At 39.2% G+C, this 19,862-nt stretch overlaps 1 long non-coding RNA gene across 3 annotated transcripts in view; it reads right to left on the reverse strand.

The window, feature by feature from the left end:
• Positions 1-1,795: 1,795 nt before the first annotated feature.
• The window catches only part of LOC147574257 (uncharacterized), a 177,914-nt gene continuing 159,847 nt past the window's right edge, over positions 1,796-19,862 (reverse strand). For all 3 annotated transcript variants that reach the window (XR_015243720.1, XR_015243722.1, XR_015243723.1), the window contains 2 exons: positions 3,665-3,794; positions 1,796-1,902 (listed from right to left, as the gene is read on the reverse strand). This is a non-coding gene — a long non-coding RNA (uncharacterized LOC147574257). The remainder of the gene's footprint in view (positions 1,903-3,664; positions 3,795-19,862) is intronic.

Genomic DNA, 19,862 nt, shown 5'->3' on the forward strand with positions numbered 1-19,862 from the left:
TTATTTAAGTCCTTTTTGATCAGTTCATTAGCTGTTGTTATTTCCTGGAGATTCTTCTGAGGGGAATTCTTCCGCTTGGTCATTTTGGATAGTCCCTGGCGTGGTGAGGACCTGCAGGGCACTTCCCCTGTGCTGTGGTGTATAACTGGAGTTGGTGGGCGGAGCCGCAGTCAGACCTGATGTCTGCTCCCAGCCCACCGCTGGGGCCACAGTCAGACTGGTGCGTGCCTTCTCTTCCCCTCTCCTAGGGGCGGGATTCACTGTGGGGTGGGGTGGTCTGTCTGGGCTACTTGCACACTGCCAGGCTTGTGATGCTGGGGATCTGGCGTCTTAGCTGGGGTGGGTAGGCAAGGTGCACAGGGGCAGGAGGGGCAGGCTTAGCTTGCTTCTCCTTAGGTGATCCACTTCAGGAGGGGCCCTGTGGCAGCAGGAGGGAGTCAGATCCGCTGCCGGAGGTTTGGCTCCGCAGAAGCGCAGAGTTGGGTGTTTGCGCTGAGCGAGCAAGTTCCCTGGCAGGAACTGGTTCTCTTTGGGATTTTGGCTGGAGGATGGGCGGGGAAGATGGCGCTGGCGAGCGCCTTTGTTCCCCACCAAACTGAGCTCTGTCGTCCGGGGGCTCAGCAGCTCTCCTTCCCTTTGTCCTCCAGCCTTCCCGCTTTCTGAGCAGAGCTGTTAACTTATGACCTCCCAGACGCTAAGTCGCGCTTGCTGTCGGAACACAGTCCGTCAGGCCCCTCCGCTTTTTGCAAGCCAGACTCGGGGGCTCTGCTTGGCCGGCGAGCCGCCCCTCCGCCCCGGCTCCCTCCCGCCAGTCCGTGGAGCGCGCACCGCCTCTCCGCCCTTCCTACCCTCTTCCGTGGGCCTCTCGTCTGCGCTTGGCTCCGGCGACTCCGTTCTGGTAATCCTCTGGTGGTTTTCTGGGTTATTTAGGCAGGTGTAGGTGGAATCTAAGTGATCAGCAGGACGCGCGGTGAGCCCAGCGTCCTCCTACGCCGCCATCTTCCTCCAAGACCTCATGGCTAATTCTGTGCTGATGCCTCTCAAGGTGAATCTGTTTTTTTCATCATCCCCTCTATTCCAGTGTCTCCATCTCCGAAATGGGGGTGCCTATTTTTGCCTCTGCTGCCTCCTTCTTGGGATGCTGTCCCGTTGTCTTTTCTTGATGGGACCAACACCCATAAAACTACCTAGAGAAAAAATGCCTTGTTTAAGATTCTAATTACTTTTCAATTTTGCATGGACTGACCCATTAGTTTGATAATGCATTATTGTCCACCTTTGATTAAGCTATTATTCATGATGCTAATGTATAAAAAAGTCTCCTTTAAAAAGTGACTTAAAATATGTCACCACTTTCATTTCTAGATGCTTCCGTGTTAGCCGAGTAAATTCAAGTGGACTTTCCATTTTCCATCCAAGGCAATCCAAGCTTTTTCATTCATAACATCTTTTTGTGCAATTGCACCCACTTCATTTCAAAATATTTACAGCATTAGTAATTTTAGCCTTTCCTTTTCTCTCTTTCTCTCTTTTGTTCTCTTCCTGTATTCATATTATTAAAATGCAGTCATCATCAACTATCAGACTCATTCTACCATCCTGAATATACAAGCTTCAATCATCCTGGCATTTTCATTTATTCAAATTACATACCCAAGTGTAATTGATTCCCAGTCCCCTTCATTTACTCTGAGCTAGAGATTTCTTTAAAATACAGATTTTATGATACATTTCCACCTCCTTGTTACATTTCTTAATACGCCAAGGCCCAGAGATACAATTAAATAATTTGGACAGAACTTGAATAGTCCCCACGTGTAAGACTTATTTGGAGTTCTGTGAAGCATTTTAAGTCAGGAGATTTCCTAAATGCATCTCTCTGCTTTAATTTCAATGGTATTACTAAGAAAGAAAGAGGAAGAATTAATTACTTGTGTTTGCTGTTTCTTTTATATTTAATAATATTCTGTAGAGAGGGAAATGGTGGTGATTTTTAGCATTCCTATCAGATGCCTTTAACAGTAATGTCTAAAAAAATAAAAGCCAAGGTTGTGACCTTTTTTTTTTTTTTAAAGATAATATATAATTTAATGTTTCAGAGGCAATGGGATGAGATGAGATGGTTTTAGGAATAAGCAGAGCTGCATCTGAATATCAGTATCACTGCATGATGTTGTTGGACTTCTTGGCAGCCTGTGACTTAATGATGTTTGTGTGTGTTTTGAGGGAAGTGTTACAGTAAACTAAGGCCTGGCCCTACAGTTTCTTTTGATTCATCATGCTTCAGTTTCAAAATCCATGCAATATGCCTTCCCCCCGCCTCCCTTAATGTATTTCCCATTGGTTTGTTTTGGCAACAATTCTGGTTTGGGATTTCTGATTTGAGTATCCTTCAAATGCCTGTCTTTTGTTAGCCATCCCTTCTTCTTACACATTTGTCTGCTCACTCATTCTCTTCGATTATCTACAAAGTACCTGTTATAATACATCAATATGCTATATAAGCCTTAGATGTGACCTATATCTGAGATATTCCACATAGATACTATGCTGTCTCATTACAGAAGAGGTACAGAAAAAAAAGAAAAGAAAAAGCTGTCATTTGAACATTATCTATGTCCTAGGTTCCGAAGTAGGTTTTAGATATATTATCTTATGAATTCCTGAACAAGCCTGTAACTGTCTTTGTTCCTTTCATCAAAAAAATACTGAGGTTAGGGGTGGCTCAGTCAGTTAAGCATTTGACTTTGGCTCAGGTCATGATCTCATGGTCTGTGACTTTGAGCCCCACATCAGGCTCTGTGCTGACAGCTCAGAGCCTGGAGCCTACTTTGGATTTTGTGTCTCCCTCTCTCTCTCTCCCACACGCATGCTCTGTCTGTCTGCCTCCCTCAAAAATAAATAAACATTAAAAAATTTTAAAAAAATACCGAGATTACAAGATGAAAAGAGATCTAAGGATTACATGAACAATAATGTGGATGTATTTAACATTATTGACCTGTACACTCAAACATTTTTAAGATGGTAAATTTTATGTTATGTGTATTTTACCACAATTAGATATTAAAAAATAAATACTGGGGCACCTGGGTGGCTTAGTCAGTTATGCATCCGACTCTTGGTTTCAGCCCAGGTCGTGATCCCACGGTTTGTGGGTTCAAGCCCTGTGTCGGGCTCTGCACTGGCAGCATGGAGTCTGCTTGGGATTCTCTGTCTCTCTCCCTCTCTCTTTACCCCTCCCTTGCTTGAGCTTTATCAAAAGAAAAAAAAAAGACTTAAAACAAAACCAACATTTAAATAAGTAAATAGATAAATAAATACTAAGTGAACTATTTAAGTATTTGGCTTGATGTCACCACAAGTAAGTGAAAGATCTTGGATTAAAAATTCAGTTTAATAAAGCTTCTTTTTGCACTGTACTTTATTACTGAATAAGATTATTGTCAAAAGAGGGACATCAGCCACCTGCTTTGGCAGTTCAAATAAGGAACGAAGAATGTGTTTGTAACACTTCCACTGCTGGACTCACTCCTTATACTGAAACGATCTTTGAGGGAGTTCCTTCCATTACATTGTATGTTTCCTGAAGGACAGTACCTTGTCTTAGACATCTTGCTATTTCACACTTTGACATGGTACCTGCAACACCACAGACACTCACCAATCCCATGTGAGCAAGATCTTGAAGGGCCTGATGCTAGAAATTGACCTTAAACGATGCACAGAACTTCATGAGGTGAAGGTGGGGGAAGAAAAGGCAGAGATCCGGTGGAAAGAAGTACTTGAGAAAGCTGTGAATAAAAGGAAGCATGGGGCATGTTAAGAGTACAAATCCATTTCATTTCTTCAAATGGGGAGTGGGACAGGATTAGAATGAGCACCATGGCCTGCATTATTCCAAAAACATTATGTTTCATTTTTATTTATTTTTAAACTTTTATTTCAGAGACAGAGGGAGAGAATGTGAGTGGGGAAGTGGGGCAGAGGAAGAGAAAGAGAGATTCCCAAGCAGGCTCCATGCTCAATGCAGAGCCTGATATGGGATCATGATCTGAGCCTAAATCAAGAGTCAGAATCTCAATCGACTGAGACACCCAGGTGCCCCCAAACAATATCTTTAATTAACTGGAGTTATCTGTTACTCAGCATTTACCTGTCTCTTCTGAATGGTGATGACTATGTGTGGATTCTGTGCGATCCCTAAGTGTCTTCTGAATCATCAAAGCAACATTAAATTATTTCTATTATCTAGTCAAAAATTATATTCTATCCTATCCCAATTCTTTAAAAATCGTATTTCACACATAATACCGATGGTAGATGTATTGATCGGAATACTTGCTCATTCACAGCACTTCATTCTTCAAAGCTGCTGAATATTAAAACTTTTATTGTGCTCTTTCCATGTCAATCTCTGAGATACTGAACTGGGGCAACAAATTTAGTCGTCTTCCAGCTCTGGGCAATATTATCGTGAATATCCTTCTCTTTATGGTAAGACTTGTTTCCCAGATTTTACATACCAGTCTGTAAATCCAATCTGTATTCATCCACAGCATGTTCATGACCATAATATGTGTCATAAATATTAATTATGTATGGATTGTAGAGGTGGCTATATCTTTAATATTTTACTTCAGTGTTTTTAGTTGACAGGCAAAAGTTTAAAACTTTTAAAAAGACATTGTAATCTATTATTAACATGAACATCAGCCACCATTCTCAATATGCATTTCCTTTTGTTCATATTTCAAAGAGTATGCTATATTCCAGCCGTTGTCATTTCTGAGCTTCAAGGGCTTAGAAACTATTGTTCCATTTTTTTTACCTGCATATATCTAACATTTTGTCTTTTATCAGTTATTTTCACATAACCATAGATATGAAAACATTTTTAAAATGGTCAGAGTGATGAGGTTTTGACTTTAATCAATGAGAGAAAGTTAATCCCTATTGGATATAAGAGGCTTATAAGGAAGTTTGAAAATTCAGAGAGAATTGTAATGAAATACTGAAGGAGCTATAATCACCTGATGAAAACTAGGGAGGTCAAAGGAAACATATGAAAAAGTTGCAAAGGCATTGGTCAATATGTTTTAGTTATAGTCTGGTAGGTATCTGCTACTCAATGAATAGCCCTGTATGTAGCCCAGCCCTCCTTCAGTTACACCGGGCCAAACGACTAGTCCTGACCAATGGATCAAGAACAGAAGAGACATATATCACATTATGGGCTGATGCACAGAAAAGCAAAGTCAATTCCCTACACTCTGTGTTCTGCTGAGAATCCCAAAGAAGCCAATGTTTCAGATGGCGCCCCACTTGTGACCTGGCAGAGCTTGGTTTTCCCTGAATAACCAAGTGACTTTGTATAGCAGAGCCCTGTACCAACCTGTTTGGACATGGAGTAGCATGGAGCAAGACACATAATGCAATTTTAATGTGTTTAGCTGCAGAATCTTCCCGAATTTTCCTCTCTGCATAGCCTAATCTCACCTGAAAAGAACAAAAATTGATACTGGAAGTGGAGGGCCGTAATAAAATCTAAAATCTAAAACATGGGACTGGTGAAAAATTAACTAGCATTGGAGACTGAAAAGATAATGATTCATGTGACACAGTAGTGACACATTTGATAAAACCTCTGCTTGTAATAGACTGGAAGGCAGATCCCGTTCCTCCTTATACAACAGCACTCACTGCAGAAGAAGTCAAAAAGGAAACAATGTGGATGTGTTGCTATTGCAAGTACTTAGCAAAGTAGTATATAAAAGAGATACGCGGGGTCATGCAGGGGTCATGCAGAAGTGGAAGGTCACAGGGCACCTGGGTGGTTTAGTCTATTAACTGAGCCTATTTTGGCTCAGGTCATGATCTCAAGGTTTGGGAGTTTGAGCCCTGCATCACGCTCGCTGCTGTCAGCACAAAAGCCTGCTTCAGATCCTCTGCACACCCCCCCCCTCCGCCCCTCCCCTGCTCACTTGCTTGTTGCTTTCTCTCTCTCTCTCTTTCTTTCAAAAATAAATAAATAAATAAATAAATAAACATTGTTTTTTTTTTTTTTTAATTTTTTTTTTTCAACGTTTATTTATTTTTGGGACAGAGAGAGACAGAGCATGAACGGGGGAGGGGCAGAGAGAGAGGGAGACACAGAATCGGAAACAGGCTCCAGGCTCCGAGCCATCAGCCCAGAGCCTGACGCGGGGCTCGAACTCACGGACCGCGAGATCGTGACCTGGCTGAAGTCAGACGCTTAACCGACTGCGCCACCCAGGCGCCCCAATAAACATTTTTAAAAAGGAAGTGAAAGGTCATAGACATTCTGTACGTTCAAGAGACTGAAATAATGGAGAAACCAATTGTTCTGAGGCTTCAAATTATTTTTTAAAAATCCAACTAAAAGGCTTTGTTTTAGGGACAGGATCAGATTCACAGCATAGCTTTCCCATCTGAACGTAAGAACCTCAAAGTGGCTACCCATTGCATTGAGAGAAGCTTGAGGGAGGGAAAGCAAACCTGTATAACAAATCTTTGAACCGTATCTTCAAAAGAACATGGTGTATGCGATTATTGCCACGCTGGACTAACTGAATAAAGCAAACTAGAAGGTACTAAGTTTTGAAAAGAGAGAATTGATAGCTAAGTAAAGCCATTCTCAGGAAAGATAGAAGTGATGATGAATAGATTTGAAAGTTTTCTGTCCATGAAACAGCAGTAGCTAAACATTTTTGTCCTTAAGTCTCATCCTAATTGCCACATTCAGTGACAGCGAAGGGGACACTTCAAATGCCTAATAGCAGGCTATTGATCTAATGCTCATATTATTATGGCTATTAAAGGTCAAGAGCCTCATGGAGGGAGGGCTTCGTCTAATTAGTCAGGAGTGTATGTCATCAATTTGTTACTTGTCGTTTAAATCTCAAACATGCTTTTCTTTTTTTTTTTGGAAGACCAATAGTATGGTGGAATAGGAAATGAATGGAAATATGCTTATTACTCATGTTCTTTATGTTAAATACATAGCCATTCAATGACCCTCACGATTGAAGCCATTGCAGATTAAATTCAATCGTTCTTAGCTCATCTTTGCAAACCATCAAGGAGGTAGGACGAGATTGCAACAGCAAGTAAAGCCCAGTCCCTCATGAGATGACAAGCAGGAAACAATCTTCAGGCTTATGCTGAGCTTGATTTAGCCACTGATTTTCATTTTCTCCTTACATAGTTATGCAAAGCGAGCCAAAAGCTGCAAAGGTGTTGATAAACTGATGTTTAGTGGGTTTTTCTAAGTCTTTGCCTTGTTAGAAACTGACATTATCTTCCATGGCTTAAAATGTTAGGGAAGGTTGACAGCTTTTTGATCTCTGAATTATTCCAAAGGGATAGGATTTCCCCTTCCTCTCTCCCCTTCAAAGAAGTCCGGCTTAGCACATTGTCCTTTGCTAGTGCACCTCATATCTTGAAGCTACCAGGGACACAAAAATTGCAATTCCATATAATCATATACTCTTATGACATTCAAAATAGTGCTGACTCGACAAATGTTCTCAACCTACACTGTTCTTTGCACCCTTTGACAGTACTTCCAGACTCTCAATGCTGGCATGTCCCTCCAGAACCCAGTTAAACAGTCAGACCATCAACTTCTCCATCTGACTGTAATAGACACAAAGCACCAGAACTGGAGTTCCTTCCCTGACTGAGTGAACTGTACAGTTTCCCACTGCAAACAAGCAAGGCCTGGGACTAACACCAATGCCTAACATCAGCACTAACATGTTCTGTAGTGTCCCTGACATTAGATACCTGTGTAGGGGCATGAAAAAGCATTCCATTCTATGAGAGCCTTTGCACTTGAATATCTAGAAATCCCAGTTTGTCCCCAGATTGTTGAAGTAGGATGTGTCAGCTACTGTGATATGATCTGGCAAACTATCTTTTCATTCAACTGTGGAACTCCTAATTCTATTTTGGTGGTCATATAGGAATTATATGTGATAATTAATTATATAGAAATTAGGGACTTCTATTATAGGAATAATAATTAAATACTTTTTAATGTTTGTTGAATTTTTCCTTTATGCTATTACCAGAGGGATCAGCAAGTCCCTTTTCAAGATAAGAAGATTGAGGTTCAGAGAGATTAAGTCATATTTTCAAGGTCGCTTAGCCATAGTGGCAGAGCTGAGAATTAATCCAACTTCACTTTGGCTTAGTGTCTACTTTTATCTGTTAAAATGTGGAGGCTTGGGGATCCTGGCTTGGGGCACCTGGGTGCCTCAGTTAGTTAAGTGTCCAACTTTGACTCAGGTCATGATCTCTCAGTTCGTGGGTTCAAGCCCCGTGTCAGGCTCTGTGCTGACAGCTCAGAGCCTGGAGCCTGCTTCAGATTCTGTGTCTCCTCTCTCTGCCCCTCCCCTGCTCATGCTCTATCTCTCTCTCTGTCTTGCAAAAATAAATAAGATGTTAAAAAATGAAAAAAAATGTGGAGTCTTGTGTCCTGGGATCCATAGGTGTTAGTGTTAACTTCTAAATTACACAATTTTGTGTATGTGTATATGTGCATTCCCTACCTACTCCCCCTCCCCGGAAAAAACGTTCATCTTTTACATCAGATACTTTAAGGGATACATCAGTTCAAAAATTCCACTGCCCCAATATTTGAAGGAGAATAGTTTCCATCACTATGTCCTCTTCAGTCATTGTATTAACTATTTGCCATTCTTATGGGATTTGTCTGCTATTTGTGCATGTGACTGTCTATTTATCAGCAACCACTGCAAACTCTCATATTCAACAGGAATTCATATTTGCATTCCCCTCTAAATTACTAATGGCAATTCCACAAACACTGTACCATTTTTTTTCTCTTTCCTTTCCCTCTGTTTTAATCTATTGCTCTATTAGCTGTGAAGAAAAGAAATTCTGAACACTGATGTACCATTATATATTTCAACATTGAAGTATCTCTTATGAGTACCTAAAGAAATTGTTTGTATTTAAAAATGCAACAGTGTTTTTTTTTTAATGTTTAATATGAAACATTCATGTGATTCAAATATCAAAGTACTAGAAAATCTATACTTCAAGAAGTGTTGTTCTAACCCTGGTCTCTTTCCACTGTCCTGCCCTTGGTTCCGTACAGACAAGAATAGTATTAGTTACACGTGTTTATTTTCCGTTTTTCTTTGTGCAAATACAGAGAAGTCAAATGTATACTCTTATATTCTTCCCTTCCTTACACAAAAGTAGAAAATTATGCAATTTCATTTTAAACTATTCTCAGTAGTGTTATTGCTAGGTTTGCTTTATTTGCATTTCTATTACCCAGTATCCTTCTTGAATTTCTAAGCCACATTTTATCTTAAATTTGTCCTGTCTTTGATAGAGCCTAAAGATTATTTAAGAGATGTGAATTCTTAAAACAAACAAATACCTACTTTTACTTAAATTTTGTTTTGCTGGCTCTTTTTGCCTGTTGATTGATTTCTAAATCTTAGGATCAATAAAAAGCTGCAGTCAATTAAATATATTAGTAGCATCCTTCACAAATTGATTCAAAGGATGAAAGACACAAATTAAAAAAGATAATATTATAGCTACAAAACTTCATTAGAGATGGCAGAATGAAAATTTTAATATGCACCTTCCCCTCCATATGTGAAATAATGATACAATAACCTTTAGAAATCCTCAGATCCTTAAATGAGTTAATTCATATTCAGACCCTGTAAAAGAAAAATATTGTGTACAATATCTACCAAATTATTTGAAATGTTGATTAATGTTGCCAAGAACCACTGTTCCCTGAAACACAATTTGGGTAAGACTGTCTCAGGATAACTGTCAGTAAAAGGGATTATTTTGAGTTCATCAATTCTACTCAATATTTCAAGCTTTGTAGAGCAAGCTCTAACATCATTGCCTGTCAACTTCAGCTGTCGGTGGAGTACCTGGGTAGAAACAATCCCAGGAGAATTTCAAGCCAATCCATTTTCCTGGAAAATCTATACTTTCAATATATCCGATGTATTACATTAATCAGATATAATTACAAATAGGTTAAAGCTATTATTAATGGATTGCAATTTAGTTTGGATTCTGCATAATCTCCTTACTACCCAGGATACTGTCATAGAAAAAATGACATCAAGGTAAAAAATAAATCCATTGGTTGGAAGTTTATTGTCAAGTATGTTTAGTATAACGTCTGCAGTTGAACATTAAGAGGAGTTTCTTAACACACCTGCAATTAAGAATTACTTGGTGATGAACCAAGTCCATTTACTATGTTCTGAATAAGGAAGCCACCTTGGAAGATAGAAATGTCAGAACTAGAAATAAGCATCGTGAATTGTAAAGGATTTTTGTCTTTGTGTAATATGTCAAGGGATTAATTTTATATATAAAGCCCTTTCCCCTAGAAATTGATCTTTGAAAATATAGTAAATCCCTGTTGAGTCTTAGAAAATATGACATTTCCAAGTATAGATTTCAAATGAGTCATTCATGTTTAAAAATGCCTCTGTAGTCAAAGATGAGATAGATTCCAAATAAGTAAAAATAAGGTCAGTGCAAAATACTGGTTTAAGAAAAATTCTGTTCTAATAAGTGAAGTGTCATTTCTATGGCCCCCTCTAGAAATATACTACATTTAATCCCCTTTGACCCCAGTGTAGTATTTTTATTTTATTTTATTTTATTTTATTTTATTTTATGAAGTTTATTTATTTTGAGAGAGAAAAAGAGAGAGTGGGGGAGGAGCAGAGAGAGAGGGAGAGACAGAACGACAAGCAGGCTCCGCACTGTTAGCACAGAGCCTGATGCAGGGCTTGAACTCAAGAACCGTAAGATCCCAACCTGCGCCAAAGTGAGACGTTTAACTGAGTGAGACACCCAGGCACCCCACTCCCCAGTGTAGTATTTAAAGATGACTTTACTCTCTTGGAAAATGACTGTAAGTGTTTTGTTTATGCCATTTACTGCCTGGAATACAGCTTTCTCATCTTATCCCAATGATGAGAATGTTTCAAGTTTCCCTTCATTGCCACCTCTCCATAAAGAGCCTTTCTTAAGGTCTTCCAATTGGGGTATTTTTAGTTCTTCCAAACCATCAGAGAACTGTATGCTTATCTCTTAGAACTCTTGATACATTCAAATATATATTTACTTCTCTTTCTATCTTAGACTCTAAACTCCTTAAGGACAAGTACAGTTCTGCATTTAGAAAAATAATTTATGCTAATTAAGAGCTCACAAAATGGCTAGTGAATGAGTTGTTGTGAATATAGTTCAACACTGGCCAACGTTGGTGCTGTAAAGAGAGGGAGGGTGCCCTACATTGGTGCCATTGATGCACACTGGTACACTCTTTAATAAACTTTAATTTTCTCAAATGACTGACTTTTGATATTTAGTAAATATGTTTAAGTTTAATATCTATGAAACCACAGGATTGATGAGTATGCTGAGACATTTTAAAATACATGAAAAACTTTAAAATGAAACCTAAATAGTTGGTCGGCATACCACGTCAAGTTTCCTAATGTGTTACTAACGCTTTGTGAACTACACTTAAAGAAAATACAACCTACTGCACAACCTTTCGTTGTTGAAATTTATTTTGGGTGACAAAATATAAGGTAATCAGCATGGTGTCCTTAAGTGCACATCATATGGCCAGCACATTCTTGCTGAGGTCGAGGACAGAATTAGGAGCACAAAACATAGAGATTCATATATTTCAGTGATCATTTACAGACTGAGATCTATAAGTAAAATACCATAGTCCCAAATCTGTGCCTGAAAAAAAATAATAAAAGAATAGATTTAACAAAGTTTTGTCTCATAGATTTGTGCTGGGTAAAATTTTCTGAAATATAAGATGATTCAAATATACGTTCTTACCTGCTAGACCATTCTCCATCCCCCTAGCTTGGAGCATCGTGGGCATTATCTTCCCAAAATCTATTTTCCATGGACATCTGATATGGGTTGTGTATATTTTTATTTCCCCCTTTTAAAGTATAAGTTTATTTTTATTATAATCACTGTGACTATGTAGAGTCATGAAATGAGAACACTGGCATCAAAATGGGGGAAGAAAATGCTTCTGATAAACTTTCATTATTGTCCCTCATACATTAAAATGGGAAAGTTTTGTGGCTATGTATGAATTGCTTTAACCTCATCTTTATGCAGAGATGATTTTGAAAATGTTAGTGATCTCATAATGAGATACCTCACAGTGGAAAAGAATACTCTCTTTATTGGATTGGAGGCAAAGCTAAAAAAGTAATAGCCTCATTACTTTTGCACTAAGCATCCCCATATTAAGTGAACCTTGCATCCAGCAGCTGAATCAATGTTTAGTGCAACTGCAGAGTAAGACACATTGCTCGTGTTCCTGCCGTTTCAAAAGTGGACATATTTTTCATGTCTGCTATTTTGATATAAGACTCAATTCTAATAGTATTTCAACAAAAATATGTTTTGGGGGAATTAGTTTCCTAGTTGATAAGATTCTGACAATGACTGATGCTTGATACTTCTAATCCATTCATAAATGCTTCAGTACTTTGATTGCCTTGGAAGTAAAACTAAGACCCAAGGAGAAATATTCTATTCCTTTGAAGCATGGCTTGCGCCTATAACAGCAAAATTTAAATCAGTGGCAACATAGCTTCGATGTCACAACAACTGGAGCTGTGGTTATCATATTTCACCTCCTATAGAAAACTCTGATTTCAGAGCCCAATCTTAATTTTTGTTATTACTATGCACTAATGACTATGTAGATCATTGAAATACATGTCCTTTGGTTCTTCACATGGTTTTGTGAAGTATGACAAATTAGATGTAAAACTGATTCCTACTTAGAATAAAAATCATTATTCTACTTCAGTGTCATCATCCTTGTTGCCTTACCCTTCTTGGATAGTTGGAATTGAGCATAACTAATCATTCAGGTCAAAAACATAACAAGAACATCCTCAGTTTTAATTTTTCTAAATTATGAAGATGGTTGTATTTTAGGTGGGGTGCTTTGGGAAGGTATCTCTAAAGACTAATATTTGAACAGTGTTCTGAATAAAGGGAGGAGACAAGTTAATATCTAAGAAAGAATATCCTCAAGAAAAAGAATGGCAAGTCAAAGGCTATGAGTCAGGTTAGAGCTTGTTATGTGCATGAACAGCAAAGGCTCTGAAGAGCACAGTGAGCTTAGGGAGAGGATTTGAAGGTAAGATTGACAGTTATGGTGAGGTATTTACATTTTACCGCAATATGATTGTAAACACTTGGAGTCTTTGAGTAAGAAAATGGAAAGATATGAAGGACATTCTAAGATTTTTCTGACTGCTGGGTGGAGAATAGAATACAGAGAACAAGTAATAAAACAGGGATAGGAGTAAACTATCTACTTCAATAGGTAAGGAATGATGGCAATTTTTACTAGTTGAAGGCCATATGGGTGTGAATAAATGGTCACATTTGGGAAATTTTCGAGCTAAGGCTTAAAACAAATGCTAGAGGTTTAAATGTGGGTTCTGAGGGAAGAATCTGGCCTGGACAACTGGATTGGGGGTGGTGCTGTTTCCTAGCAGCACCTAGGGCTAGACCGGTGGGGAGCAGTTTAGGGGATGGGGTCAGCAGGAATTGACATGCGGTCTAGAGATCTGAGTTGCTAATGTATATACCTAAGAATCATCAGTGAATATATGGCCACGAGAAAGGATAAAATAATCTAAAGAATAAATTCGGACAGGGAAAAGGAGAGGTCTCAGGATGGCATCTTATGGGAGTGCAGCATTCAAAGGTCAAGGAAGATCTGAGGAGGAACAGACCCTGAAGTGAGAGGAAAACCAGGAGATTCCATTGTCCCAGAACACAAGTGATGCAACAATTTCAAGAAAGATCAAATGTGGGTAAGAAATTGTGTATGAAGGACATTGTGAAATGCCCATTGAACTTAGCACTGTAGGGAATGTTGATGTTGACAAGGGAAGTTTAAGTGGAGAGACATGGGAGGCAGCGTGGTTGGCACAGATTCAAGAGGAAAGAGAGGTAAGAGAATGGAGACAGTGAATCTATGCAAGTCTTTCCTTTATTATAAAAAGGAGCAGAGGAGAGAAACAGTAGTTAAAGGGAGGTAAGGAACAACAGGAGGTAATTGCTTTAAAGTCCAATAAAGAAGGGCATTTGTAATGAAGACCAGAGGGAAAATGACTGTGGAGGCAATGTCTTTGAGTAGACAAGAGATTGGATTCACTGCACCGATGATGGTGTTGGACTTCGGTACTTAAAGGGGTGGTTTCACAATTGTAAGATGAACGGCAAAATATATGAGTGCAGATGTAGGCTAGATGTTGATTTAGGGGGGAAAGAATAAGGGCATTATTTTCTGATTGTTTCAATATTTTATTTAAAAAGATCCAGGGGTGCCTGAGTGGCTCAGCTGGCTGAGTGTCTGACTCTTGATTTTGGCTCAGGTCATAATCCCAGGGTCAAGGGATCAAGCCCTGGGTCAGGCTCTGCACTGAGCATAGAGCCTGCTTTAGACTCTCTCTCTCTCTCTCTCTCTCTCTCTCTCTCTCTCTCTTCCTCTGCCCCTCACCCCCTGCTCATGTGTATCCTCCCTCTAAAAAATATGAATTAAAAAGATCCAAAGGCATCAGCTGATTTTCAGAAAGAAAGAGGTATTAGGGACCCAAGGGTAGGGTAGAAGGTGTGAAATAGAAGTCTTACAGAGAGGGAAACTGGTTTCCCTGAGATAATATGGTAGGATTGCTTGGCAGAGCCGAGAGTCGCCCTTGAGATTTGTGATCATAAATTTAAAGAGATACCTATCAGCATGCTGTATGTTCTATTCTAGTCACATGCAGGTGTTTGGATAGAGGTGTAGTGTGAATATAGAGAATTATGCTGCTCAATCAGGGTAAAGATTATTCTGCACAAGTACAATGGGAGGATGGGGCAAGGGAGAGTGTGTGTGCAAGAAAGTAATTACCGTGATGGGATATAGACGCAAAATACAAAAGGACTGGCACAGTAGACAAGTGGCCTAGTGAAGCTGAAGAATTACAGGAGTAAAAGTATTAGAGAAAATGAGCTGGGAATATAGAAAATATTAGCTGAAGAGCAGGGTACTTGAAATTGGCATGATTGATATACTGGAAATGATGTAGCGATCAGTGAAGAAATGTCTAGTTATAACTATGGGAAAAAGGTGCTTGCGACTCAGGAGGTTAAGGAACTGAAAGCTAGTGTTAAATACTGAAATCAGAAATCATAACAGAAGTAGTGTAAACATGAGGACAGCAAGGCATGTACTAAAATCTTTAGTGACCCTGAGGTTAATATACATCTGCATTAGTGAGGGATGTTTGATAGTATCCATGATACTATCATGATACTCCTGATAGGAGGTGCTTCTAATGAGCTTTTGAGGGAGAAAGTAAAGAAGGGACTGGAAGCATAAGCCAGGGTGAAGAAATTTATCCTCTCTTACTGTGAGTTCTGAGATACTCTGCAATACTGAGATATTAGAAATGTGAGAAAATCAAGTCACCTCTTGAAGGGCTTTTAAGTAAAAGTAGTGTCTAAGGGAAAGATACAAGGACTTGGATTGTGTTGGCAACTGTACACTATGCATCTTCTTTTTGCCCTGCAGATCTATTTTCCATCTTTCCCTACCCTGTTCTGTGTCCTGGGTGGCTGACTTACCTGCATTGCATGCCTTGTCCTCTAGTTTCTGGTAAGATTTGACCAAAAGGAGATTGGAGGGGAAGAGGAGAGTTGAGGTCATGGTTTTTACATGCCCTGTTACTCTCTTGTTGGGTTCTGTGTGAGCTATTGCATCCATTAACTAAAGATTCCAGAATCTGGGGTGCCTGGGTGGCTCAGTTGGTTAAGCATATGACTTCGGCTCAGGTCATGATCTCACAGTTCATGAGTTTGAGCCCCGTGTCAGGCTCTGTGCTGACAGCTCAGAGCCTAGAGCCTGCTCGGAGCCTGTGTCTTCCTCTCTCTTCCCCTTTCCTGCTCACTTTCTCTCTCAAAAATAAACAAATACTTTTATAATTAAAAATAAATAAGGATTCCAGAATCTGTTATGTGGTCTTCTGTGCACAGCTGTCTTACTTTCCATGTTATGTTAACTGCTCCTTGACTTTGTTCTTGCAAGCCTAATGTTCCACTGTGTCTACTCTTGGTGTACTGCATCATACCTTGTGGTTTCCCACACTCTGTCCACAGCTTTGCAAAGAGCATTCTCAAATTACCTACTTTGAGTACACCGTTTCCTGCTACAATAATGACAAGACACAGGAAATGGTGCTTGAGGTGGCCCCAACAAGTGGACCCTTAAAAGGAATTCTGGAATTGGGTTGCTCATAGATTTGAGATAACTCTTCTGCTGCAGAGAAATGGGAGTGAATGCTAGTATGTGCTAGTATGCAATATGTACATACAGCATGCAATGAGGCTTGGTGCTAGACAAAGTGCTTGCAGCCCAAGGGTTGTGTTGATCTGTGACTATAGCCAGGACAGTGATTATACCGATTGTGCCATCAGCTAGGTAGCTATGAAGGCCTTACAGTACAACCGACTTCCGACATATTCATGGTTTCTGATTAGACAGTCGAAAAGGCTTGTTGAAATAATTACTAGTATACAGTTGTAATTACATAGCAATCATGATCCTATCCATGGTTCTGCTCTATGTTCACTGCTTTGGGTGCAGTAAGGGTTTTGGTGTTTAAGTCTCTCAAACTCTTCATATGTGCTCTGGGACCTCAATTAACCTTATTCAATTCTGATATTAGAAGTTAAATTAAGGCAATTTATTACCATGTAAATAAAGGTTATCAACATGTTTCAGTGGTAAATTAAGAACACACAGCAGTTACTGCGTTGTGGGCAATACTGAGAGACCTATGAAGTTACTAGCTTTGGTAGGTTATAACACTTCACACTTTGCTGACATAATAAAACCCTGCCTATTATGCCAAGTACAATTTCTTCAACTTCTCCTTTCACTTTCCCTCTGTTCCCAGAGAATTAGAATGTTGTGTGGTAGAGTCTGAATCCTGTGTCATCCATAGAATTCTCTGAAACAAGTTAATTTAATATCTCCAGGTCATGTCTCCTTAACTGAAGAACTTGATTATACTACCTTCTTGTATTTTTTAAAGGACCCAAATGGTTTTTTGAGCTTATTTATTTATTTAGTGTGTGTGTGTGTGTGTGTGTGAGAGAGAGAGAGAGAGAGAGAGACAGAGAGAAAGAGAGAGAGAGAGAGAGAGAGAGAATGAGTAGGGAAGGGCAGAGAGAGAAGGTGAGAGAGAGAATCCCAAGCAGGCTCTGTGTTGTCAGTGCAGAGTCTAACATGGGGCTTGAACTCACAAACCATGAGATCATGACCTGAGCCAAAATGAAGTCAGATGCCCACCCACGCACCTCTACCTTCTTATAGTTTTGTAAGAATGAATAGGATAAGGAATGTGGCTAGTGCAGTGCTCAGAACACAGACAACGTACAATGAAAGCATGACCCCAATGCTCAGCTCCAAATTTCACCCTGGGAAAATCACCCAAGCTTTATCAAGGTCATTTATGATTTGAGCATAGAAGTCAGAATGTGCAGACTGATATTGCTGTAATGCCCGTTACAGCTTACAACAGCTAGCATTCAGGACGTTCTATAGGTTTTAACAAATATTTGCTTACCAGTGGAAAATACTCTCATGGAAAATACCTTCACCAGAATTTTCATCTGAAATTACAAAAATGCAATTCATGGCATGTTTGGAATTGAATTGCATCTCGCATAAAAGATATATTGAAGTTTTAACCCTCATTATTTCAGAATTTTATTGAAAATAAAATAAAATCCTTTATTTGGAAATGGGATTATTGTGGATGTAATTAGTTAAGACGAGACCACAGGGGAGCAGGGTGGGCCCCTAATCCAAACTGAGCGACAACCTGAGGAGAAGGTGGTCACAGAACACCATGTGACAATGAAGGCTAAGATTACAGTAATGCAGCTACAAGCCAAAAGCATCCCAAAGATTTCTGGCAACCCACTAGAAGCAAGAAAAGAGCCAGGAAGAATTGCTCCTGCAGGTTTCAGAAAGAGCAGGGCCCCACTGACATCCTGATTTCAGACTACTAGCCTCTGGAATTGTGCAACGATGAAATGTCTGTTGTTTTAAACCACCCAGTTTATGGTACTTTGTTATGGCAGTCCCATGAAACAAATACAGACCTAAATGTTAGATACAAATTGTTTCAACAAATAGTAGGAATCAGTAGAAAATAGTTTTCAGAACTACGCTTGGCTGTGCAGAATCACTCAGAGAGATATTGTTCCCAACCATCTAAGGCCACCAACTATAGGGTGACAGCCACGAGCATGAAGTATGTCCTGCATAGGACGGAGATCACAGCACTTCTCTTACATGGAGCATGTTGGAATTGGGCTAGTCTCGGATATTTCCCATTTATTGATCTATCTAATACCTTTTTCCCTACAATTTAGCCAAGTAGATGACGTTTTCAGACTTTTTTTTCTGTGTTACTTTCTGAGTCCCTCATTAGTCCAAATGATGATTTAGGCAAATCCAAAATATTTTATTACTATCTCCTAAAAGAACAATGGCTAACTGCATCCTTACCCTCCAAATTCATAACTCTCACAATAGATAAATATAATGGTGATCTGGTGATTAACAAAAAGAGCAATTATTACACTATTTGTGGAAGTTAGATATCACCTTCATAAAGAACTCCTCCCTCTATTCTTCACAACCAACAGAAAAACTCACCCAAGAAGGGACATGTAAACGCTCCTTGCTTTCACTACAAAATAAATTATTTTTTAATGGAAACACATTACTATACGTGCATGTTGTTTAGGTCAGAACATATTGAACAGAAACAATTTGGAGATAAATATTAAAGTAGTCTTTCTAATTAGTTAAAGGCATTTCTTTATTTTTTTTATTTTTTTTTAATTTTTTTTTTCAACGTTTTATTTTATTTTATTTTTGGGACAGAGAGAGACAGAGCATGAACAGGGGAGGGGCAGAGAGAGAGGGAGACACAGCATCGGAAACAGGCTCCAGGCTCTGAGCCATCAGCCCAGAGCCTGACGTGGGGCTCGAACTCACAGACCGCGAGATCGTGACCTGGCTGAAGTCGGAGGCTTAACCGACTGCGCCACCCAGGCGCCCCTAAAGGCATTTCTTTAAATCCCCAGGGATCGTTCCTATACTTTTTATGCTGATACTAGAAGGATATTTTTTATGTTGTCCACGGAAGAATGTCTTCCAGATAACTGCACTTTGCGGAAGGTGTGACAGTGTCAGAATTGCTGAATTATTAAAGGTTTAATATAGTTTCCACAGGAAAGACCCTGCAGAGTATTCCTGGTAAGATAATTTGGGAAGATAATCAAGCCATGTAAACTGGTAGATCAGCCAAGAAGGAAATCAGATGTAAAATGAGAACCACAGGAATCTGAATTATTTAAGTATGGCTGCTTTATTTACAAATGGACTGGGTAAAATATCTCATTAAATAAAAAGTAATTTTCCAAGGGGAAGATTAAATATCCACAACACAGAATAAGAATAAACATAACAAATGCCAAACATTCAGCTACAACAAACTGTGAAATTAGTTTTCCTCTACCTAACAAAGAACAAACAAGGGCTTTCCATGTTTATTACTTATCAAGCACATTCCTCAGGGAATAATTTATTCCTACAAAAGCTTTGAATGACCATTTTGTATTAGGTTTGCTTCACATAAAGGCAGAATTTTTACTTCCATACTTTGAATTCAATTATAATGTGC

The sequence above is a fragment of the Puma concolor genome, chromosome E1 (assembly GCF_028749965.1).
Source record: "Puma concolor isolate L17-30 chromosome E1, mPumCon1.1.hap2, whole genome shotgun sequence".
NCBI classification, from domain to species: domain Eukaryota; kingdom Metazoa; phylum Chordata; class Mammalia; order Carnivora; family Felidae; genus Puma; species Puma concolor.